Consider the following 22908-nt stretch of genomic DNA (forward strand, 5'->3'; position numbering starts at 1 on the left):
AGAGAACAGGCTAGCAGTGGAGAGGCTAAGGAACGTGAGAGAACAGGCTAGCAGTGGAGAGGCTAGGAGCGTGAGAGAACAGGCTAGCAGTAGAGAGGCTAGGAGGGTGAGAGAACAGGCTAGCCGTGGAGAGGCTATGAGAGTGAGAGAACAGGCTAGCAGTAGAGAGGCTAGGAGCGTGAGAGAGAACAGGCTAGCAGTGGAGAGGCTAGGAGAGTGAGAGAGAACAGGCTAGCAGTGGAGAGGCTAGGAGAGAGAGAGAACAGGCTACCAGTGGAGGCTAGGAGCGTGAGAGAACAGGCTAGCAGTAGAGAGGCTAGGAGCGTGAGAGAGAACAGGCTAGCAGTGGAGAAGCTAGGAGGGTGAGAGAACAGGCTAGCAGTGGAGAGGCTAGGAGCGTGAGAGAGAACAGGCTAGCAGTGGAGAGGCTAGGAGAGTGAGAGAGAACAGGCTAGCAGTGGAGAGGCTAGGAGAGTGAGAGAGAACAGGCTAGCAGTGGAGAGGCTAGGAGAGTGAGAGAGAACAGGCTAGCAGTGGAGAGGCTAGGAGAGAGAGAACAGGCTAGCAGTGGAGAGGCTAGGAGAGTGAGAGCACAGGCTAGCAGTGGAGAGGCTAGGAGAGTGAGAGAACAGGCTAGCAGTGGAGAGGCTAGGAGCGTGAGAGAATAGGCTAGCAGTAGAGAGGCTAGGAGCGTGAGAGAGAACAGGCTAGCAGTGGAGAGGCTAGGAGGGTGAGAGAACAGGCTAGCAGTGGAGAGGCTAGGAGCGTGAGAGAACAGGCTAGCAGTGGAGAGGCTAGGAGAGTGAGAGAGAACAGGCAGGCAGTGGAGAGGCTAGGAAAGTGAGAGAGAACAGGCTAGCAGTGGAGAGGCTAGGAGGGTGAGAGAACAGGCTAGCAGTGGAGAGGCTAGGAGAGTGAGAGAGAACAGGCTAGCAGTGGAGAGGCTAGGAGCGTGAGGGAACAGGCTAGCAGTAGAGAGGCTAGGAGCGTGAGAGAGAACAGGCTAGCAGTGGAGAGGCTAGGAGCGTGAGAGAGAACAGGCTAGCAGTGGAGAGGCTAGGAGAGTGAGAGAGAACAGGCAGGCAGTGGAGAGGCTAGGAGAGTGAGAGAGAACAGGCTAGCAGTGGAGAGGCTAGGAGGGTGAGAGAACAGGCTAGCAGTGGAGAGGCTAGGAGCATGAGAGAACAGGCTAGCAGTGGAGAGGCTAGGAGAGAGAGAACAGGCTAGCAGTGGAGAGGCTAGGAGCGTGAGAGAACAGGCTAGCAGTGGAGAGGCTAGGAGTGTGAGAGAACAGGCTAGCAGTAGAGAGGCTAGGAGGGTGAGAGAGAACAGGCTAGCCGTGGAGAGGCTATGAGAGTGAGAGAACAGGCTAGCAGTAGAGAGGCTAGGAGCGTGAGAGAACAGGCTAGCAGTGGAGAGGCTAGGAGAGTGAGAGATAACAGGCTAGCAGTGGAGAGGCTAGGAGAGTGAGAGAGAACAGGCTAGCAGTGGAGAGGCTAGGAGAGTGAGAGAACAGGCTAGCAGTGAAGAGGCTAGGAGCGTGAGAGAACAGGCTAGCAGTAGAGAGGCTAGGAGCGTGAGAGAGAACAGGCTAGCAGTGGAGAGGCTAGGAAGGTGAGAGAACAGGCTAGCAGTGGAGAGGCTAGGAGGGTGAGAGAACAGGCTAGCAGTGGAGAGGCTAGGAGAGTGAGAGAACAGGCTAGCAGTGGAGAGGCTAGGAGCGTGAGAGAACAGGCTAGCAGTGGAGAGGCTAGGAGAGAGAGAACAGGCTAGCAGTGGAGAGGCTAGGAGCGTGAGAGAACAGGCTAGCAGTGGAGAGGCCAGGAGGGTGAGAGAACAGGCTAGCAGTGGAGAGGCTTGGAGAGAGAGAACAGGGCAGCAGTGGAGAGGCTAGGAGCGTGAGAGAGAACAGGCTAGCAGTGGAGAGGCTAGGAGCGTGAGAGAACAGGCTAGCAGTGGAGAGACTAAGGAGAGTGAGAGAACAGGCTAGCAGTAGAGAGGCTAGGAGCGTGAGAGAGAACAGGCTAGCAGTGGAGAGGCTAGGAGAGTGAGAGAGAGAACAGGCTAGCAGTGGAGAGGCTAAGGAGCGTGAGAGAACAGGCTAGCAGTGGAGAGGCTAGGAGCGTGAGAGAGAACAGGCTAGCAGTGGAGAGGCTAGGAGGGTGAGAGAGAACAGGCGAGCCGTGGAGAGGCTATGAGAGTGAGAGAACAGGCTAGCAGTAGAGAGGCTAGGAGCGTGAGAGAGAACAGGCTAGCAGTGGAGAGGCTAGGAGAGTGAGAGAGAACAGGCTAGCAGTGGAGAGGCTAGGAGAGAGAGAACAGGCTAGCAGTGGAGAGGCTAGGAGAGTGAGAGCACAGGCTAGCAGTGGAGAGGCTAGGAGAGTGAGAGAACAGGCTAGCAGTGGAGAGGCTAGGAGCGTGAGAGAATAGGCTAGCAGTAGAGAGGCTAGGAGCGTGAGAGAGAACAGGCTAGCAGTGGAGAGGCTAGGAGGGTGAGAGAACAGGCTAGCAGTGGAGAGGCTAGGAGTGTGAGAGAACAGGCTAGCAGTGGAGAGGCTAGGAGAGTGAGAGAGAACAGGCAGGCAGTGGAGAGGCTAGGAAAGTGAGAGAGAACAGGCTAGCAGTGGAGAGGCTAGGAGGGTGAGAGAACAGGCTAGCAGTGGAGAGGCTAGGAGAGTGAGAGAGAACAGGCTAGCAGTGGAGAGGCTAGGAGCGTGAGGGAACAGGCTAGCAGTAGAGAGGCTAGGAGCGTGAGAGAGAACAGGCTAGCAGTGGAGAGGCTAGGAGGGTGAGAGAACAGGCTAGCAGTGGAGAGGCTAGGAGCGTGAGAGAGAACAGGCAGGCAGTGGAGAGGCTAGGAGCGTGAGAGAGAACAGGCTAGCAGTGGAGAGGCTAGGAGCGTGAGAGAACAGGCTAGCAGTGGAGAGGCTAGGAGAGAGAGAACAGGCTAGCAGTGGAGAGGCTAGGAGCGTGAGAGAACAGGCTAGCAGTGGAGAGGCTAGGAGTGTGAGAGAACAGGCTAGCAGTAGAGAGGCTAGGAGGGTGAGAGAGAACAGGCTAGCCGTGGAGAGGCTATGAGAGTGAGAGAACAGGCTAGCAGTAGAGAGGCTAGGAGCGTGAGAGAACAGGCTAGCAGTGGAGAGGCTAGGAGAGTGAGAGAGAACAGGCTAGCAGTGGAGAGGCTAGGAGAGAGAGAGAACAGGCTAGCAGTGGAGAGGCTAGGAGAGTGAGAGAGAACAGGCTAGCAGTGGAGAGGCTAGGAGAGAGAGAACAGGCTAGCAGTGGAGAGGCTAGGAGAGTGAGAGAACAGGCTAGCAGTGGAGAGGCTAGGAGAGTGAGAGAACAGGCTAGCAGTGGAGAGGCTAGGAGAGTGAGAGAACAAGCTAGCAGTGGAGAGGCTAGGAGAGTGAGAGAACAGGCTAGCAGTGGAGAGGCTAGGAGAGTGAGAGAGAACAGGCTAGCAGTGGAGAGGCTAGGAGAGAGAGAACAGGCTAGCAGTGGAGAGGCTAGGAGAGTGAGAGAACAGGCTAGCAGTGGAGAGGCTAGGAGAGTGAGAGAACAGGCTAGCAGTGGAGAGGCTAGGAGAGTGAGAGAACAGGCTAGCAGTGGAGAGGCTAGGAGAGTGAGAGAACAGGCTAGCAGTGAAGAGGCTAGGAGCGTGAGAGAACAGGCTAGCAGTAGAGAGGCTAGGAGCGTGAGAGAGAACAGGCTAGCAGTGGAGAGGCTAGGAAGGTGAGAGAACAGGCTAGCAGTGGAGAGGCTAGGAGGGTGAGAGAACAGGCTAGCAGTGGAGAGGCTAGGAGCGTGAGAGAACAGGCTAGCAGTGGAGAGGCTAGGAGGGTGAGAGAACAGGCTAGCAGTGGAGAGGCTAGGAGGGTGAGAGAACAGGCTAGCAGTGGAGAGGCTAGGAGCGTGAGAGAACAGGCTAGCAGTGGAGAGGCTAGGAGGGTGAGAGAACAGGCTAGCAGTGGAGAGGCTAGGAGAGAGAGAGAGAGCAGGCGAGCAGTGGAGAGGCTAGGAGAGGGAGAGAGAACAGGCTAGCAGTGGAGAGGCTAGGAGAGGGTGAGAGAACAGGCTAGCAGTGGAGAGGCTAGGAGAGGGTGAGAGAACAGGCTAGCAGTGGAGAGGCTAGGAGAGTGAGAGAACAAGCTACCAGTGGAGAGGCTTGGAGAGAGAGAACAGGGCAGCAGTGGAGAGGCTAGGAGCGTGAGAGAACAGGCTAGCAGTAGAGAGGCTAGGAGCGTGAGAGAGAACAGGCTAGCAGTGGAGAGGCTAGGAAGGTGAGAGAACAGGCTAGCAGTGGAGAGGCTAGGAGGGTGAGAGAACAGGCTAGCAGTGGAGAGGCTAGGCGCGTGAGAGAACAGGCTAGCAGTGGAGAGGCTAGGAGGGTGAGAGAACAGGCTAGCAGTGGAGAGGCTAGGAGCGTGAGAGAACAGGCTAGCAGTGGAGAGGCCAGGAGGGTGAGAGAACAGGCTAGCAGTGGTGAGGCTAGGAGCGTGAGAGAGAACAGGCTAGCAGTGGAGAGGCTAGGAGAGAGAGAGAGCAGGCGAGCAGTGGAGAGGCTAGGAGAGGGAGAGAGAACAGGCTAGCAGTGGAGAGGCTAGGAGAGGGTGAGAGAACAGGCTAGCAGTGGAGAGGCTAGGAGAGTGAGAGAACAGGCTAGCAGTGGAGAGGCTAGGAGAGTGAGAGAACAGGCTAGCAGTGGAGAGGCTTGGAGAGAGAGAACAGGGCAGCAGTGGAAAGGCTAGGAGCGTGAGAGAACAGGCTAGCAGTGGAGAGGCTAAGGAGAGTGAGAGAACAGGCTAGCAGTAGAGAGGCTAGGAGCGTGAGAGAGAACAGGCTAGCAGTGGAGAGGCTAGGAGAGTGAGAGAGAGAGAACAGGCTAGCAGTGGAGAGGCTAAGGAGTGTGAGAGAGAGAACAGGCTAGCAGTGGAGGCTAAGGAGTGTGAGAGAACAGGCTAGCAGTGGAGAGGCTAGGAGCGTGAGAGAACAGGCTAGCAGTGGAGAGGCTAAGGAGAGTGAGAGAACAGGCTAGCAGTAGAGAGGCTAGGAGCGTGAGAGAGAACAGGCTAGCAGTGGAGAGGCTAGGAGAGTGAGAGAGAGAACAGGCTAGCAGTGGAGAGGCTAAGGAGTGTGAGAGAGAGAACAGGCTAGCAGTGGAGGCTAAGGAGTGTGAGAGAACAGGCTAGCAGTGGAGAGGCTAGGAGAGTGAGAGAGAACAGGCTAGCAGTGGAGAGGCTAGGAGAGTGAGAGAGAGAGAACAGGCTAGCAGTGGAGAGGCTAAGGAGGGTGAGAGAATAGGCTAGCAGTGGAGTGGCTAGGAGCGTGAGAGAACAGGCTAGCAGTAGAGAGGCTAGGAGAGAGAGAATAGGCTAGCAGTGGAGAGGCTAGGAGCGTGAGAGAACAGGCTAGCAGTGGAGAGGCCAGGAGGGTGAGAGCACAGGCTAGCAGTGGAGAGGCTAGGAGCGTGAGAGAGAACAGGCTAGCAGTGGAGAGGCTAGGAGAGAGAGAGAGAGAACAGGCTAGCAGTGGAGAGGCTAGGAGAGGGTGAGAGAACAGGCTAGCAGTGGAGAGGCTAGGAGAGGGTGAGAGAACAGGCTAGCAGTGGAGAGGCTAGGAGAGTGAGAGAACAGGCTAGCAGTGGAGAGGCTTGGAGAGAGAGAACAGGGCAGCAGTGGAGAGGCTAGGACCGTGAGAGAGAACAGGCTAGCAGTGGAGAGGCTAGGAGAGTGAGAGAGAGAACAGGCTAGCAGTGGAGAGGCTAAGGAGCGTGAGAGAACAGGCTAGCAGTGGAGAGGCTAGGAGAATGAGAGAGAACAGGCTAGCAGTGGAGAGGCTAGGAGAGTGAGAGAGAACAGGCTAGCAGTGGAGAGGCTAGGAGAGAGAGAACAGACTAGCAGTGGAGGCTAGGAGAGTGAGAGAACAGGCTAGCAGTGGAGAGGCTAGGAGCGTGAGAGAACAGGCTAGCAGTAGAGAGGCTAGGAGCGTGAGAGAGAACAGGCTAGCAGTGGAGAGGCTAGGAGGGTGAGAGAACAGGCTAGCAGTGGAGAGGCTAGGAGCGTGAGAGAGAACAGGCTAGCAGTGGAGAGGCTAGGAGAGTGAGAGAGAACAGGCAGGCAGTGGAGAGGCTAGGAGAGTGAGAGAGAACAGGCTAGCAGTGGAGAGGCTAGGAGGGTGAGAGAACAGGCTAGCAGTGGAGAGGCTAGGAGCATGAGAGAACAGGCTAGCAGTGGAGAGGCTAGGAGAGAGAGAACAGGCTAGCAGTGGAGAGGCTAGGAGCGTGAGAGAACAGGCTAGCAGTGGAGAGGCTAGGAGTGTGAGAGAACAGGCTAGCAGTAGAGAGGCTAGGAGGGTGAGAGAGAACAGGCTAGCCGTGGAGAGGCTATGAGAGTGAGAGAACAGGCTAGCAGTAGAGAGGCTAGGAGCGTGAGAGAACAGGCTAGCAGTGGAGAGGCTAGGAGAGTGAGAGATAACAGGCTAGCAGTGGAGAGGCTAGGAGAGTGAGAGAGAACAGGCTAGCAGTGGAGAGGCTAGGAGAGTGAGAGAACAGGCTAGCAGTGAAGAGGCTAGGAGCGTGAGAGAACAGGCTAGCAGTAGAGAGGCTAGGAGCGTGAGAGAGAACAGGCTAGCAGTGGAGAGGCTAGGAAGGTGAGAGAACAGGCTAGCAGTGGAGAGGCTAGGAGGGTGAGAGAACAGGCTAGCAGTGGAGAGGCTAGGAGAGTGAGAGAACAGGCTAGCAGTGGAGAGGCTAGGAGCGTGAGAGAACAGGCTAGCAGTGGAGAGGCTAGGAGAGAGAGAACAGGCTAGCAGTGGAGAGGCTAGGAGCGTGAGAGAACAGGCTAGCAGTGGAGAGGCCAGGAGGGTGAGAGAACAGGCTAGCAGTGGAGAGGCTTGGAGAGAGAGAACAGGGCAGCAGTGGAGAGGCTAGGAGCGTGAGAGAGAACAGGCTAGCAGTGGAGAGGCTAGGAGCGTGAGAGAACAGGCTAGCAGTGGAGAGACTAAGGAGAGTGAGAGAACAGGCTAGCAGTAGAGAGGCTAGGAGCGTGAGAGAGAACAGGCTAGCAGTGGAGAGGCTAGGAGAGTGAGAGAGAGAACAGGCTAGCAGTGGAGAGGCTAAGGAGCGTGAGAGAACAGGCTAGCAGTGGAGAGGCTAGGAGCGTGAGAGAGAACAGGCTAGCAGTGGAGAGGCTAGGAGGGTGAGAGAGAACAGGCGAGCCGTGGAGAGGCTAGGAGAGTGAGAGAGAGAACAGGCTAGCAGTGGAGAGGCTAAGGAGTGTGAGAGAGAGAACAGGCTAGCAGTGGAGGCTAAGGAGTGTGAGAGAACAGGCTAGCAGTGGAGAGGCTAGGAGAGTGAGAGAGAACAGGCTAGCAGTGGAGAGGCTAGGAGAGTGAGAGAGAGAGAACAGGCTAGCAGTGGAGAGGCTAAGGAGGGTGAGAGAATAGGCTAGCAGTGGAGTGGCTAGGAGCGTGAGAGAACAGGCTAGCAGTAGAGAGGCTAGGAGAGAGAGAATAGGCTAGCAGTGGAGAGGCTAGGAGCGTGAGAGAACAGGCTAGCAGTGGAGAGGCCAGGAGGGTGAGAGCACAGGCTAGCAGTGGAGAGGCTAGGAGCGTGAGAGAGAACAGGCTAGCAGTGGAGAGGCTAGGAGAGAGAGAGAGAACAGGCTAGCAGTGGAGAGGCTAGGAGAGGGTGAGAGAACAGGCTAGCAGTGGAGAGGCTAGGAGAGGGTGAGAGAACAGGCTAGCAGTGGAGAGGCTAGGAGAGTGAGAGAACAGGCTAGCAGTGGAGAGGCTTGGAGAGAGAGAACAGGGCAGCAGTGGAGAGGCTAGGACCGTGAGAGAGAACAGGCTAGCAGTGGAGAGGCTAGGAGAGTGAGAGAGAGAACAGGCTAGCAGTGGAGAGGCTAAGGAGCGTGAGAGAACAGGCTAGCAGTGGAGAGGCTAGGAGAATGAGAGAGAACAGGCTAGCAGTGGAGAGGCTAGGAGAGTGAGAGAGAACAGGCTAGCAGTGGAGAGGCTAGGAGAGAGAGAACAGACTAGCAGTGGAGGCTAGGAGAGTGAGAGAACAGGCTAGCAGTGGAGAGGCTAGGAGCGTGAGAGAACAGGCTAGCAGTAGAGAGGCTAGGAGCGTGAGAGAGAACAGGCTAGCAGTGGAGAGGCTAGGAGGGTGAGAGAACAGGCTAGCAGTGGAGAGGCTAGGAGCGTGAGAGAGAACAGGCTAGCAGTGGAGAGGCTAGGAGAGTGAGAGAGAACAGGCAGGCAGTGGAGAGGCTAGGAGAGTGAGAGAGAACAGGCTAGCAGTGGAGAGGCTAGGAGGGTGAGAGAACAGGCTAGCAGTGGAGAGGCTAGGAGCATGAGAGAACAGGCTAGCAGTGGAGAGGCTAGGAGAGAGAGAACAGGCTAGCAGTGGAGAGGCTAGGAGCGTGAGAGAACAGGCTAGCAGTGGAGAGGCTAGGAGTGTGAGAGAACAGGCTAGCAGTAGAGAGGCTAGGAGGGTGAGAGAGAACAGGCTAGCCGTGGAGAGGCTATGAGAGTGAGAGAACAGGCTAGCAGTAGAGAGGCTAGGAGCGTGAGAGAACAGGCTAGCAGTGGAGAGGCTAGGAGAGTGAGAGATAACAGGCTAGCAGTGGAGAGGCTAGGAGAGTGAGAGAGAACAGGCTAGCAGTGGAGAGGCTAGGAGAGTGAGAGAACAGGCTAGCAGTGAAGAGGCTAGGAGCGTGAGAGAACAGGCTAGCAGTAGAGAGGCTAGGAGCGTGAGAGAGAACAGGCTAGCAGTGGAGAGGCTAGGAAGGTGAGAGAACAGGCTAGCAGTGGAGAGGCTAGGAGGGTGAGAGAACAGGCTAGCAGTGGAGAGGCTAGGAGAGTGAGAGAACAGGCTAGCAGTGGAGAGGCTAGGAGCGTGAGAGAACAGGCTAGCAGTGGAGAGGCTAGGAGAGAGAGAACAGGCTAGCAGTGGAGAGGCTAGGAGCGTGAGAGAACAGGCTAGCAGTGGAGAGGCCAGGAGGGTGAGAGAACAGGCTAGCAGTGGAGAGGCTTGGAGAGAGAGAACAGGGCAGCAGTGGAGAGGCTAGGAGCGTGAGAGAGAACAGGCTAGCAGTGGAGAGGCTAGGAGCGTGAGAGAACAGGCTAGCAGTGGAGAGACTAAGGAGAGTGAGAGAACAGGCTAGCAGTAGAGAGGCTAGGAGCGTGAGAGAGAACAGGCTAGCAGTGGAGAGGCTAGGAGAGTGAGAGAGAGAACAGGCTAGCAGTGGAGAGGCTAAGGAGCGTGAGAGAACAGGCTAGCAGTGGAGAGGCTAGGAGCGTGAGAGAGAACAGGCTAGCAGTGGAGAGGCTAGGAGGGTGAGAGAGAACAGGCGAGCCGTGGAGAGGCTATGAGAGTGAGAGAACAGGCTAGCAGTAGAGAGGCTAGGAGCGTGAGAGAGAACAGGCTAGCAGTGGAGAGGCTAGGAGAGTGAGAGAGAACAGGCTAGCAGTGGAGAGGCTAGGAGAGAGAGAACAGGCTAGCAGTGGAGAGGCTAGGAGAGTGAGAGCACAGGCTAGCAGTGGAGAGGCTAGGAGAGTGAGAGAACAGGCTAGCAGTGGAGAGGCTAGGAGCGTGAGAGAATAGGCTAGCAGTAGAGAGGCTAGGAGCGTGAGAGAGAACAGGCTAGCAGTGGAGAGGCTAGGAGGGTGAGAGAACAGGCTAGCAGTGGAGAGGCTAGGAGTGTGAGAGAACAGGCTAGCAGTGGAGAGGCTAGGAGAGTGAGAGAGAACAGGCAGGCAGTGGAGAGGCTAGGAAAGTGAGAGAGAACAGGCTAGCAGTGGAGAGGCTAGGAGGGTGAGAGAACAGGCTAGCAGTGGAGAGGCTAGGAGAGTGAGAGAGAACAGGCTAGCAGTGGAGAGGCTAGGAGCGTGAGGGAACAGGCTAGCAGTAGAGAGGCTAGGAGCGTGAGAGAGAACAGGCTAGCAGTGGAGAGGCTAGGAGGGTGAGAGAACAGGCTAGCAGTGGAGAGGCTAGGAGCGTGAGAGAGAACAGGCAGGCAGTGGAGAGGCTAGGAGCGTGAGAGAGAACAGGCTAGCAGTGGAGAGGCTAGGAGCGTGAGAGAACAGGCTAGCAGTGGAGAGGCTAGGAGAGAGAGAACAGGCTAGCAGTGGAGAGGCTAGGAGCGTGAGAGAACAGGCTAGCAGTGGAGAGGCTAGGAGTGTGAGAGAACAGGCTAGCAGTAGAGAGGCTAGGAGGGTGAGAGAGAACAGGCTAGCCGTGGAGAGGCTATGAGAGTGAGAGAACAGGCTAGCAGTAGAGAGGCTAGGAGCGTGAGAGAACAGGCTAGCAGTGGAGAGGCTAGGAGAGTGAGAGAGAACAGGCTAGCAGTGGAGAGGCTAGGAGAGAGAGAGAACAGGCTAGCAGTGGAGAGGCTAGGAGAGTGAGAGAGAACAGGCTAGCAGTGGAGAGGCTAGGAGAGTGAGAGAGAACAGGCTAGCAGTGGAGAGGCTAGGAGAGTGAGAGAACAGGCTAGCAGTGGAGAGGCTAGGAGAGTGAGAGAACAGGCTAGCAGTGGAGAGGCTAGGAGAGTGAGAGAACAAGCTAGCAGTGGAGAGGCTAGGAGAGTGAGAGAACAGGCTAGCAGTGGAGAGGCTAGGAGAGTGAGAGAGAACAGGCTAGCAGTGGAGAGGCTAGGAGAGTGAGAGAGAACAGGCTAGCAGTGGAGAGGCTAGGAGAGTGAGAGAACAGGCTAGCAGTGGAGAGGCTAGGAGAGTGAGAGAACAGGCTAGCAGTGGAGAGGCTAGGAGAGTGAGAGAACAGGCTAGCAGTGGAGAGGCTAGGAGAGTGAGAGAACAGGCTAGCAGTGAAGAGGCTAGGAGCGTGAGAGAACAGGCTAGCAGTAGAGAGGCTAGGAGCGTGAGAGAGAACAGGCTAGCAGTGGAGAGGCTAGGAAGGTGAGAGAACAGGCTAGCAGTGGAGAGGCTAGGAGGGTGAGAGAACAGGCTAGCAGTGGAGAGGCTAGGAGCGTGAGAGAACAGGCTAGCAGTGGAGAGGCTAGGAGGGTGAGAGAACAGGCTAGCAGTGGAGAGGCTAGGAGGGTGAGAGAACAGGCTAGCAGTGGAGAGGCTAGGAGCGTGAGAGAACAGGCTAGCAGTGGAGAGGCTAGGAGGGTGAGAGAACAGGCTAGCAGTGGAGAGGCTAGGAGAGAGAGAGAGCAGGCGAGCAGTGGAGAGGCTAGGAGAGGGAGAGAGAACAGGCTAGCAGTGGAGAGGCTAGGAGAGGGTGAGAGAACAGACTAGCAGTGGAGAGGCTAGGAGAGGGTGAGAGAACAGGCTAGCAGTGGAGAGGCTAGGAGAGTGAGAGAACAAGCTACCAGTGGAGAGGCTTGGAGAGAGAGAACAGGGCAGCAGTGGAGAGGCTAGGAGCGTGAGAGAACAGGCTAGCAGTAGAGAGGCTAGGAGCGTGAGAGAGAACAGGCTAGCAGTGGAGAGGCTAGGAAGGTGAGAGAACAGGCTAGCAGTGGAGAGGCTAGGAGGGTGAGAGAACAGGCTAGCAGTGGAGAGGCTAGGCGCGTGAGAGAACAGGCTAGCAGTGGAGAGGCTAGGAGGGTGAGAGAACAGGCTAGCAGTGGAGAGGCTAGGAGCGTGAGAGAACAGGCTAGCAGTGGAGAGGCCAGGAGGGTGAGAGAACAGGCTAGCAGTGGTGAGGCTAGGAGCGTGAGAGAGAACAGGCTAGCAGTGGAGAGGCTAGGAGAGAGAGAGAGCAGGCGAGCAGTGGAGAGGCTAGGAGAGGGAGAGAGAACAGGCTAGCAGTGGAGAGGCTAGGAGAGGGTGAGAGAACAGGCTAGCAGTGGAGAGGCTAGGAGAGTGAGAGAACAGGCTAGCAGTGGAGAGGCTAGGAGAGTGAGAGAACAGGCTAGCAGTGGAGAGGCTTGGAGAGAGAGAACAGGGCAGCAGTGGAAAGGCTAGGAGCGTGAGAGAACAGGCTAGCAGTGGAGAGGCTAAGGAGAGTGAGAGAACAGGCTAGCAGTAGAGAGGCTAGGAGCGTGAGAGAGAACAGGCTAGCAGTGGAGAGGCTAGGAGAGTGAGAGAGAGAGAACAGGCTAGCAGTGGAGAGGCTAAGGAGTGTGAGAGAGAGAACAGGCTAGCAGTGGAGGCTAAGGAGTGTGAGAGAACAGGCTAGCAGTGGAGAGGCTAGGAGCGTGAGAGAACAGGCTAGCAGTGGAGAGGCTAAGGAGAGTGAGAGAACAGGCTAGCAGTAGAGAGGCTAGGAGCGTGAGAGAGAACAGGCTAGCAGTGGAGAGGCTAGGAGAGTGAGAGAGAGAACAGGCTAGCAGTGGAGAGGCTAAGGAGTGTGAGAGAGAGAACAGGCTAGCAGTGGAGGCTAAGGAGTGTGAGAGAACAGGCTAGCAGTGGAGAGGCTAGGAGAGTGAGAGAGAACAGGCTAGCAGTGGAGAGGCTAGGAGAGTGAGAGAGAGAGAACAGGCTAGCAGTGGAGAGGCTAAGGAGGGTGAGAGAATAGGCTAGCAGTGGAGTGGCTAGGAGCGTGAGAGAACAGGCTAGCAGTAGAGAGGCTAGGAGAGAGAGAATAGGCTAGCAGTGGAGAGGCTAGGAGCGTGAGAGAACAGGCTAGCAGTGGAGAGGCCAGGAGGGTGAGAGCACAGGCTAGCAGTGGAGAGGCTAGGAGCGTGAGAGAGAACAGGCTAGCAGTGGAGAGGCTAGGAGAGAGAGAGAGAACAGGCTAGCAGTGGAGAGGCTAGGAGAGGGTGAGAGAACAGGCTAGCAGTGGAGAGGCTAGGAGAGGGTGAGAGAACAGGCTAGCAGTGGAGAGGCTAGGAGAGTGAGAGAACAGGCTAGCAGTGGAGAGGCTTGGAGAGAGAGAACAGGGCAGCAGTGGAGAGGCTAGGACCGTGAGAGAGAACAGGCTAGCAGTGGAGAGGCTAGGAGAGTGAGAGAGAGAACAGGCTAGCAGTGGAGAGGCTAAGGAGCGTGAGAGAACAGGCTAGCAGTGGAGAGGCTAGGAGAATGAGAGAGAACAGGCTAGCAGTGGAGAGGCTAGGAGAGTGAGAGAGAACAGGCTAGCAGTGGAGAGGCTAGGAGAGAGAGAACAGACTAGCAGTGGAGGCTAGGAGAGTGAGAGAACAGGCTAGCAGTGGAGAGGCTAGGAGAGTGAGAGAACAGGCTAGCAGTGGAGAGGCTAGGAGCGTGAGAGAACAGGCTAGCAGTAGAGAGGCTAGGAGCGTGAGAGAGAACAGGCTAGCAGTGGAGAGGCTAGGAGGGTGAGAGAACAGGCTAGCAGTGGAGAGGCTAGGAGCGTGAGAGAGAACAGGCTAGCAGTGGAGAGGCTAGGAGAGTGAGAGAGAACAGGCAGGCAGTGGAGAGGCTAGGAGAGTGAGAGAGAACAGGCTAGCAGTGGAGAGGCTAGGAGGGGGAGAGAACAGGCTAGCAGTGGAGAGGCTAGGAGGGTGAGAGAACAGGCTAGCAGTGGAGAGGCTAGGAGCATGAGAGAGAACAGGCTAGCAGTGGAGAGGCTAGGAGAGTGAGAGAACAGGCAGGCAGTGGAGAGGCTAGGAGAGTGAGAGAGAACAGGCTAGCAGTGGAGAGGCTAGGAGGGTGAGAGAACAGGCTAGCAGTGGAGAGGCTAGGAGAGTGAGAGAACAGGCTAGCAGTGGAGAGGCTAGGAGGGTGAGAGAACAGGCTAGCAGTGGAGAGGCGAGGAGCGTGAGAGAACAGGCTAGCAGTGGAGAGGCTAGGAGAGAGAGAACAGGCTAGCAGTGGAGAGGCTAGGAGCGTGAGAGAACAGGCTAGTAGTGGAGAGGCCAGGAGGGTGAGAGAACAGGCTAGCAGTGGAGAGGCTTGGAGATAGAGAACAGGGCAGCAGTGGAGAGGCTAGGAGCGTGAGAGAACAGGCTAGCAGTGGAGAGGCTAAGGAGAGTGAGAGAACAGGCTAGCAGTAGAGAGGCTAGGAGCGTGAGAGAGAACAGGCTAGCAGTGGAGAGGCTAGGAGAGTGAGAGAGAGAACAGGCTAGCAGTGGAGAGGCTAAGGAGCGTGAGAGAACAGGCTAGCAGTGGAGAGGCTAGGAGCGTGAGAGAACAGGATAGCAGTAGAGAGGCTAGGAGGGTGAGAGAGAACAGGCTAGCCGTGGAGAGGCTATGAGAGTGAGAGAACAGGCTAGCAGTAGAGAGGCTAGGAGCGTGAGAGAGAACAGGCTAGCAGTGGAGAGGCTAGGAGAGTGAGAGAGAACAGGCTAGCAGTGGAGAGGCTAGGAGAGTGAGAGAGAACAGGCTAGCAGTGGAGAGGCTAGGAGAGTGAGAGAGAACAGGCTAGCAGTGGAGAGGCTAGGAGAGAGAGAACAGGCTAGCAGTGGAGAGGCTAGGAGAGTGAGAGAACAGGCTAGCAGTGGAGAGGCTAGGAGAGTGAGAGAACAGGCTAGCAGTGGAGAGGCTAGGAGAGTGAGAGAACAGGCTAGCAGTGGAGAGGCTAGGAGAGTGAGAGAGAACAGGCTAGCAGTGGAGAGGCTAGGAGAGAGAGAACAGGCTAGCAGTGGAGAGGCTAGGAGAGTGAGAGAACAGGCTAGCAGTGGAGAGGCTAGGAGAGTGAGAGAACAGGCTAGCAGTGGAGAGGCTAGGAGAGTGAGAGAACAGGCTAGCAGTGAAGAGGCTAGGAGCGTGAGAGAACAGGCTAGCAGTAGAGAGGCTAGGAGCGTGAGAGAGAACAGGCTAGCAGTGGAGAGGCTAGGAAGGTGAGAGAACAGGCTAGCAGTGGAGAGGCTAGGAGGGTGAGAGAACAGGCTAGCAGTGGAGAGGCTAGGAGAGTGAGAGAACAGGCTAGCAGTGGAGAGGCTAGGAGGGTGAGAGAACAGGCTAGCAGTGGAGAGGCTAGGAGGGTGAGAGAACAGGCTAGCAGTGGAGAGGCTAGGAGCGTGAGAGAACAGGCTAGCAGTGGAGAGGCCAGGAGGGTGAGAGAACAGGCTAGCAGTGGAGAGGCTAGGAGAGTGAGAGATAACAGGCTAGCAGTGGAGAGGCTAGGAGAGTGAGAGAACAGGCTAGCAGTGGAGAGGCTAGGAGAGTGAGAGATAACAGGCTAGCAGTGGAGAGGCTAGGAGAGTGAGAGAGAACAGGCTAGCAGTGGAGAGGCTAGGAGAGTGAGAGAACAGGCTAGCAGTGAAGAGGCTAGGAGCGTGAGAGAACAGGCTAGCAGTAGAGAGGCTAGGAGCGTGAGAGAGAACAGGCTAGCAGTGGAGAGGCTAGGAAGGTGAGAGAACAGGCTAGCAGTGGAGAGGCTAGGAGGGTGAGAGAACAGGCTAGCAGTGGAGAGGCTAGGAGAGTGAGAGAACAGGCTAGCAGTGGAGAGGCTAGGAGGGTGAGAGAACAGGCTAGCAGTGGAGAGGCTAGGAGGGTGAGAGAACAGGCTAGCAGTGGAGAGGCTAGGAGAGAGAGAGAGCAGGCGAGCAGTGGAGAGGCTAGGAGAGGGAGAGAGAACAGGCTAGCAGTGGAGAGGCTAGGAGAGGGTGAGAGAACAGGCTAGCAGTGGAGAGGCTAGGAGAGTGAGAGAACAAGCTAGCAGTGGAGAGGCTTGGAGAGAGAGAACAGGGCAGCAGTGGAGAGGCTAGGAGCGTGAGAGAACAGGCTAGCAGTAGAGAGGCTAGGAGCGTGAGAGAGAACAGGCTAGCAGTGGAGAGGCTAGGAAGGTGAGAGAACAGGCTAGCAGTGGAGAGGCTAGGAGGGTGAGAGAACAGGCTAGCAGTGGAGAGGCTAGGCGCGTGAGAGAACAGGCTAGCAGTGGAGAGGCTAGGAGGGTGAGAGAACAGGCTAGCAGTGGAGAGGCTAGGAGCGTGAGAGAACAGGCTAGCAGTGGAGAGGCCAGGAGGGTGAGAGAACAGGCTAGCAGTGGTGAGGCTAGGAGCGTGAGAGAGAACAGGCTAGCAGTGGAGAGGCTAGGAGAGAGAGAGAGCAGGCGAGCAGTGGAGAGGCTAGGAGAGGGAGAGAGAACAGGCTAGCAGTGGAGAGGCTAGGAGAGGGTGAGAGAACAGGCTAGCAGTGGAGAGGCTAGGAGAGGGTGAGAGAACAGGCTAGCAGTGGAGAGGCTAGGAGAGTGAGAGAACAGGCTAGCAGTGGAGAGGCTTGGAGAGAGAGAACAGGGCAGCAGTGGAGAGGCTAGGAGCGTGAGAGAACAGGCTAGCAGTGGAGAGGCTAAGGAGAGTGAGAGAACAGGCTAGCAGTAGAGAGGCTAGGAGCGTGAGAGAGAACAGGCTAGCAGTGGAGAGGCTAGGAGAGTGAGAGAGAGAACAGGCTAGCAGTGGAGAGGCTAAGGAGTGTGAGAGAGAGAACAGGCTAGCAGTGGAGGCTAAGGAGTGTGAGAGAACAGGCTAGCAGTGGAGAGGCTAGGAGCGTGAGAGAACAGGCTAGCAGTGGAGAGGCTAAGGAGAGTGAGAGAACAGGCTAGCAGTAGAGAGGCTAGGAGCGTGAGAGAGAACAGGCTAGCAGTGGAGAGGCTAGGAGAGTGAGAGAGAGAACAGGCTAGCAGTGGAGAGGCTAAGGAGTGTGAGAGAGAGAACAGGCTAGCAGTGGAGGCTAAGGAGTGTGAGAGAACAGGCTGGCAGTGGAGAGGCTAGGAGAGTGAGAGAGAACAGGCTAGCAGTGGAGAGGCTAAGGAGGGTGAGAGAATAGGCTAGCAGTGGAGTGGCTAGGAGAGAGAGAATAGGCTAGCAGTGGAGAGGCTAGGAGAGAGAGAATAGGCTAGCAGTGGAGAGGCTAGGAGCGTGAGAGAACAGGCTAGCAGTAGAGAGGCTTGGAGAGTGAGAGAACAGGCAGGCAGTGGAGAGGCCAGGAGGGTGAGAGCACAGGCTAGCAGTGGAGAGGCTAGGAGCGTGAGAGAGAACAGGCTAGCAGTGGAGAGGCTAGGAGAGAGAGAGAGAACAGGCTAGCAGTGGAGAGGCTAGGAGGGTGAGAGCACAGGCTAGCAGTGGAGAGGCTAGGAGAGAGAGAGAGAACAGGCAGGCAGTGGAGAGGCCAGGAGGGTGAGAGCACAGGCTAGCAGTGGAGAGGCTAGGAGAGTGAGAGAGAACAGGCTAGCAGTGGAGGCTAGGAGAGTGAGAGAACAGGCTAGCAGTGGAGAGGCTAGGAGAGTGAGAGAACAGGCTAGCAGTGGAGATGCTAGGAGCGTGAGAGAACAGGCTAGCAGTAGAGAGGCTAGGAGCGTGAGAGAGAACAGGCTAGCAGTGGAGAGGCTAGGAGGGTGAGAGAACAGGCTAGCAGTGGAGAGGCTAGGAGCGTGAGAGAGAACAGGCTAGCAGTGGAGAGGCTAAGGAGAGTGAGAGAACAGGCTAGCAGTAGAGAGGCTAGGAGTGTGAGAGCGAACAGGCTAGCAGTGGAGAGGCTAGGAGAGTGAGAGAGAGAACAGGCTAGCAGTGGAGAGGCTAAGGAGTGTGAGAGAACAGGCTAGCAGTGGAGAGGCTAGGAGAGTGAGACAACAGGCAAGCAGTGGAGAGGCTAGGAGGGTGAGAGAACAGGCTAGCAGTGGAGTGGCTAGGAGCGTGAGAGAACAGGCTAGCAGTAGAGAGGCTAGGAGAGAGAGAATAGGCTAGCAGTGGAGAGGCTAGGAGCGTGAGAGAACAGGCTAACAGTGGAGAGGCCAGGAGGGTGAGAGCACAGGCTAGCAGTGGAGAGGCTAGGAGAGTGAGAGAGAACAGGCTAGCAGTGGAGAGGCTAGGAGAGGGTGAGAGAACAGGCTAGCAGTGGAGAGGCTAGGAGAGGGTGAGAGAACAGGCTAGCAGTGGAGAGGCTAGGAGAGTGAGAGAACAGGCTAGCAGTGGAGAGGCTTGGAGAGAGAGAACAGGGCAGCAGTGGAGAGGCTAGGAGCGTGAGAGAGAACAGGCTAGCAGTGGAGAGGCTAGGAGCGTGAGAGAACAGGCTAGCAGTGGAGAGGCTAAGGAGAGTGAGAGAACAGGCTAGCAGTAGAGAGGCTAGGAGCGTGAGAGAGAACAGGCTAGCAGTGGAGAGGCTAGGAGAGTGAGAGAACAGGCTAGCAGTGGAGAGGCTAAGGAGCGTGAGAGAACAGGCTAGCAGTGGAGAGGCTAGAAGAGTGAGAGAGAACAGGCTAGCAGTGGAGAGGCTAGGAGAGTGAGAGAGAACAGGCTAGCAGTGGAGAGGCTAGGAGAGTGAGAGAGAACAGGCTAGCAGTGGAGAGGCTAGGAGAGGGTGAGAGAACAGGCTAGCAGTGGAGAGGCTAGGAGAGTGAGAGAACAGGCTAGCAGTGGAGAGGCTTGGAGAGAGAGAACAGGGCAGCAGTGGAGAGGCTAGGAGCGTGAGAGAGAACAGGCTAGCAGTGGAGAGGCTAGGAGCGTGAGAGAACAGGCTAGCAGTGGAGAGGCTAAGGAGAGTGAGAGAACAGGCTAGCAGTAGAGAGGCTAGGAGCGTGAGAGAGAACAGGCTAGCAGTGGAGAGGCTAGGAGAGGGTGAGAGAATAGGCCTCGTCGCCGAGCGCAGTCTATCGCCTAAGCTCGACCGGAACAGCCGACCTCGCCTTTTACCGGTATCCACTCACCTCTTCTTTACGCTGCCCGATGGGGCTTGGGGGGGGGGAAAGGCTCGCCCTGAACTCCACCCTGCGAACCTCACGCGGAATGTTGAGGACGGCTGAGGCCGCCTGAACTTCGTGCCGACGTTCCTGAATGACTCCGCAGAATTTTTTTGCTCCGCTCCCACTCCCTTATATGGCAACAAAAACCCGTTAGTACCCGGATCATCTGACGTCATCCTGCGCATCCAATCGAACGCCCCCGGCTGTTGGGGGGTGGGGGGGGAGGAGTCTCGTCATCCCCCCCACCCGCGCCCCCGCCCCCCTCCCGCTGTTTACCCAGTGACAAATCGCTGCCCGTGGCGCTAACGGTGATTGGCTGGGACTGTTGCCGGGGGCTGCAGAGGCGCCGGGGGGTGTCTGAGAGGAGGCAGAAGCTGTGAGGTGACGTCATCGGTTGGGCCCAATCAAAGGTAGACGAGAAGCGACGGCGGTGATTGGCTGGGACTGTTGCCGGGGGCCGCAGAGGCGCCGGGGGGTGTCTGGTGGTGGATGACGCGTTGTGTGCGGGAGACACGCCATATATTAATTCTAGATTTGCATATATTATCAGAGCATGTTGTTTTTGCGTGTTCATCACAAGTTCGTGCGGTTAATGCAGCAGAGTTGATTCCTCGCAAAAAAAGGGGTTTTTTTATTGCCAGACAGGGTAAAACTTAATTCTTATTTTTTTAGTTCTTTCGGTAAAGTCACGTAGGTATAAAATAAATCAGAATTTTAACCAGAGTATAGATTCCTGCATTCACGAAAGCTTCAAATCAACATTAATTCTTATTTTCTTCCAAACAGTGACCTCTGTCTTCGTAACAGACAGAAGCAATTCGAGGCTGTAACCTCTGTCTCGGTGCCATGATGCTTAAGTGAACCGAGGCTGTGTGAAAACAGCGACCTCTGTTTCAGTAACCTCTGTCTTCGTAATAGACAGAAGCAACTCGAGGCTGTAACCTCTGTCTCGGTGCCATGATTCTTAAGTGACCCGAGGCTGTGTGAAAACAGCGACCTCTGTTTCAGTAACCTCTGTCTTCGTAACAGACAGAAGCAACTCGAGGCTGTAACCTCTGTCTCGGTGCCATGATGCTTAAGTGACCCGAGGCTGTGTGAAAACAGCGACCTCTGTTTCAGAGAGGAGCGGTGGCGCAGCGGTTAGCGGCCTCGCCGAGTTCGATTCCCGCACACGGTCAGCAAACGCGAGTGACGATTATCCGAACTGGTCCTGGGCCTCCCCTAGGTCAACTCAGCCTCAAATTGAGTAGCCGATGCGGCGTCTAATCAAAGCCGCTACTTAAAACATTTTTTTGTTAAATTGTCTTTGCATTTTATTTTAGCGGTACAATGTTGTGATGCGTTTGATAATAAATTCGGTTTACTCGGGGAGACAAAGACAGCCGGGCGTGGTGCTGGCCGCCCACCCCTTTCCGTGTACCGTTCCGGCATTCAAGAGGCGCTGCTCGCTGAACAGCACTTGCCCCAGAAGTCCGCCACAGGCTACAACAACACCACCGGTATGGGGGGGTCTTTTGTCTTTGGTGGCTGTGTCAGTTGTGAAAACAGCGACCTCTGTATCCCGGTGTGGGGGTGGGGGGGTTTGTAACAGACAGATGGAACTAAAGAGGCGTTGCAACGTCACGTGATTTCCCGACACTTTTGATATCGCCAGAGTTCATTACCCCGCCAACATCGCAGCAGCAGCAGCGGTGTTACTACAACCTCAGGGTTATAACTACAGCAGCAGTGTTGTTACTACTACAACCTCAGAGTTATAACTACAGCAGCAGTGTTGTTACTACTACAACCTCAGGGTTAAAACTACAGCAGCAGTGTTGTTACTACTACAACCTCAGGGTTACAACTACAGCAAGCGGTGTTGTTACTACTACAACCTCAGGGTTACAACTACAGCGGTGTTGTTACTACTACAACCTCATGGTTATAACTACAGCGGTGTTGTTACTACTACAACCTCAGGGTTACTACTACAGCAGCGGTGTTGTTACTACTACAACCTCAGGGTTATAACTACAGCGGTGTTGTTACTACTACAACCTCAGGGTTACAACTACAGCAAGCGGCGTTGTTACTACTACAACCTCAGGGTTACAACTACAGCAAGCGGCGTTGTTACTACTACAACCTCAGGGTTACAACTACAGCAAGCGGCGTTGTTACTACTACAACCTCAGGGTTACAACTACAGCAAGCGGCGTTGTTACTACTACAACCTCAGGGTTACAACTACAGCAAGCGGCGTTGTTACTACTACAACCTCAGGGTTACAACTACAGCAAGCGGCGTTACAACTTCTTCCTTGGGAACGCGAGCAGCCAAGTGAAGGTTCGTGCCCGCGTCGCCGACTTGAACACGGCCCACGACTTCCCGCCACTTGCAGCACACACACACACGTACACACACACACGGCACACACACGGTGAGATTCACAAGCAACACACTCTCTCACGCTGTGTGAACATGCGGTGCTGGATAACGCGCGCGACATCCACACGCGGGTTGTTGTTGTTGTTGCCACAAGGTTGTGTTGTTCCACACGCGGGTTGTTGTTGCCGCAAGGTTGTGTTGTTCCACACGCGGGTTGTTGTTGTTGTTGCCACAAAGTTGTGTTGTTCCACACGCGGGTTGTTGTTGCCACAAGGTTGTGTTGTTACACACGCGGGTTGTTGCCGCAAGGTTGTGTTGTTCCACACGCGGGTTGTTGTTGTTGCCACAAGGTTGTGTTGTTACACACGCGGGTTGTTGTTGCCGCAAGGTTGTGTTGTTCCACACGCGGGTTGTTGTTGTTGCCACAAAGTTGTGTTGTTCCACACGCGGGTTGTTGTTGCCGCAAGGTTGTGTTGTTCCACACGCGGGTTGTTGTTGCCACAAGGTTGTGTTGTTACACACGCGCTGTTTTACAACAGACGGTATTCACGCAAACAGCCAAACTCGCCACGTTTGTATCCTGTAACAGTACTTGAGACTCGGTTCGAAGCATTCGTGACTTGCAGGAATTACTCTTTGCGTGTTTTTTTCGGTAAAGTCACGTACGAATAAGAAATAAATTAATGAAATGACGTGATAGCGTAGGACGTTTCGGCCGCAACACAAGCGGCCATCATCAGGTACAGAAGAGCTAAATTTGAACGCGACTCCCACTGTGTGCTGCCTCTGTGCTGGTCCGCTCTGCTTGAATGTCTGTGTGTGTGTGCGGTCTGTGTTTTGAAGTTCATACTTAACTTGCACTTTAGCAATCTTTGAAATAGCGTAATCAATCAGACTATGCGTTGATTGTGTTTTGACCGACCGTCTGCGTTGCTTTATATGGTTTCCAAATTTTGCTAAACCTTGTCTGTTTTGGTATGCTTCCCCCAGTATTCACACACTACACACACAGTACTCACACACTACACACACAGTACTCACACACTACACACACAGTACTCACACACTACACACAGTACTCACACACTACACACACAGTACACATACACTACACACACAGTATTCACACACTACACACAGTACTCACACACTACACACAGTACACATACACTACACACACAGTATTCACACACTACACACAGTATTCACACACTACACACACAGTACACGCACACTACACACACAGTACACGCACACTACACACACAGTATTCACACAATACACACACAGTATTCACACACTACACACACAGTACTCACACACTACACACAGTACTCACACACTACACACACAGTACTCACACACTACACACACAGTACTCACACACTACACACACAGTATTCACACACTACACACACAGTACTCACACACTACACACACAGTACTCACACTACACACAGTATTCACACACTACACACACAGTACTCACACACTACACACAGTACTCACACACTACACACACAGTACACATACACTACACACACAGTATTCACACACTACACACAGTACTCACACACTACACACAGTACACATACACTACACACACAGTATTCACACACTACACACAGTATTCACACACTACACACACAGTACACGCACACTACACACACAGTACACGCACACTACACACACAGTATTCACACAATACACACACAGTATTCACACACTACACACACAGTACTCACACACTACACACAGTACTCACACACTACACACACAGTACTCACACACTACACACACAGTACTCACACACTACACACACAGTATTCACACACTACACACACAGTACTCACACACTACACACACAGTACTCACACTACACACAGTATTCACACACTACACACACAGTACTCACACACTACACACACAGTACTCACACTACACACAGTATTCACACACTACACACACAGTACTCACACACTACACACAGTACTCAC

At 55.0% G+C, this 22908-nt stretch overlaps 1 protein-coding gene across 2 annotated transcripts in view; it reads right to left on the reverse strand.

Annotated features, from left to right (window-relative positions):
• Nucleotides 1–18584, reverse strand: part of LOC142910703 (uncharacterized) — a 153290-nt gene extending 134706 nt beyond the window's left edge. For both annotated transcript variants that reach the window (XM_076060101.1, XM_076060100.1), the window contains exon 1: nucleotides 18506–18584. The gene's annotated coding sequence lies outside the window, so the exon portion shown is untranslated. The remainder of the gene's footprint in view (nucleotides 1–18505) is intronic.
• Between the last annotated feature and the right edge of the window lie 4324 nt (nucleotides 18585–22908).

The sequence above is a fragment of the Petromyzon marinus genome, unplaced genomic scaffold (genome assembly GCF_048934315.1).
Source record: "Petromyzon marinus isolate PM22_M1 ecotype Great Lakes invasive population unplaced genomic scaffold, UKy_Petmar_22M1.pri1.0 PM_G_Scaffold_15, whole genome shotgun sequence".
Classification (NCBI taxonomy): domain Eukaryota; kingdom Metazoa; phylum Chordata; class Hyperoartia; order Petromyzontiformes; family Petromyzontidae; genus Petromyzon; species Petromyzon marinus.